Consider the following 1,778-nt stretch of genomic DNA (forward strand, 5'->3'; position numbering starts at 1 on the left):
ACGAGCGATAAATCCTAGAACGGTATAAACCGAGCTTTAGACATTCGTTCTTGTTACAGTGATGAACTGTGTAGTAACATGATAGATGTTTATCATTTCAAAACTTGGCAGTGTTTAACTAAACTCTCCATAGTACAACTACAAAACTTGCTTTAAAATGTAATATAAATGTTGTAGGTAAATGTTTTTTCTTTTTTTTTTTTTTCCACACAGCAGTGATTTTGTTTTTGCCACATCTGATAGATGTTATTGGATGTAAATGTAATTATTATAAACGGAGAACACAATCACGATAATGCAAGAACTGTATCAAGTTTTCTAGTAGTAGTAGTAGTAGTAGTAGTAATAATAATAATAATAATAATAATAATAATAATCTCTAATAATCTCTAATAATTAGAGTACCGGTATCAATCTTTGCGTCTGTAACAGTTGTACAGCATCATTATTCGTTTTATTATATTTTCTGTGACGTTATCTCTGTACTAATATTGTTATTAATCTACTGCTATATCAATAATATTTTGTAAAACGTTTCTACATTGTCGCAGTATATAGGCGGAACACTATGTATGGACCTATCATATTATATGTGTGGTAAATCAAATATTGAATAACATTATTAATTAGCAATAATAACTGTATATCGAAGTTTTTCACACTATTTTATTTATAACTTCATATTCCTGTTTTGGTAGGTTCCATTGACTGTTCCATTAAACGTTTATCATAAACGCACAAAATAAAGTCTTATTTTTACCGTGTGAGCAAAACATAATATATGTGTATCTTATCTGTCGTCTTCCATACAAGATAAAACATATCGGTGAGATGACCTGTACTGTGCTTCTATTTATTACGAGCGTATCACGACCGATCGTATCTCACTCGAGGGTGCGACACTCGACCGAGTTCAAGCGAGCGATTTAACTCCAATGCAGCACTCTGCCAGGCACATTAGTGCACAATTTAGTGATTAGAAGTTGTGCACCGCTATCTTTCCCAGTCCCGAGGTATAAATATTACATGAACATTTCTGACCTCGCCGGGAATCGAACCCGGGCAGGCTAGTCTGAAGGCTGACGCGCTGCCACAGAGCTAAATTGGCGGACGTATACAAAAGTATTCGTTTTGTTTTTACCAGCATTTTCCATTTCAAATATTGCAATTCTTAATTCATGCATTTCATCTTTGTTTTTTTTCCCCCTAAAAAAACTGATTCAAATGGTCTACATACGTTTCTATCAAAACTAATTAATGTGACGGAGATGGAATCTAAATTCCAGAAATAAACTGTCACATTTCCAGAAATTGGCTGCTGAGAATGGTATGTGAGCCTTGTATTGATAATTACTTGGCAAGATGACAGTTGAATAATTCATTCATGACTTATCAATAGTTACATTCAACAGTGTTGTGAGTGGACGCTGAGAAATATCAGTTCAGAATGTATTGAATGCTATCCATTTTCCAACAAATTGCCGATGAAGTTTGCTGGAAGTTAATATAACGATCCCTACCCGCGGGCTCCACTGGACAGAATTCCATCCATTCCGGTCCTCGCGCAGCTATGACTGCATTCAGGGCACACAATGGGTCGTTTCCACCAAAGACGAGGAGTAAATGCTGTGATAGAGTTACGGCCAGCTGGAACGTACAGCTCTCATCACAACACTAGAGCAATCCGACAATGGAGTATTTCCTTCCCAAACTTCATCTCACTATAAACACTAGAATCACAAGTAGCTGACTCCAATAACAAGTTAAGTCCGCTAATT

The sequence above is a fragment of the Periplaneta americana genome, chromosome 14 (genome assembly GCF_040183065.1).
Source record: "Periplaneta americana isolate PAMFEO1 chromosome 14, P.americana_PAMFEO1_priV1, whole genome shotgun sequence".
Lineage (NCBI taxonomy): Eukaryota > Metazoa > Arthropoda > Insecta > Blattodea > Blattidae > Periplaneta > Periplaneta americana.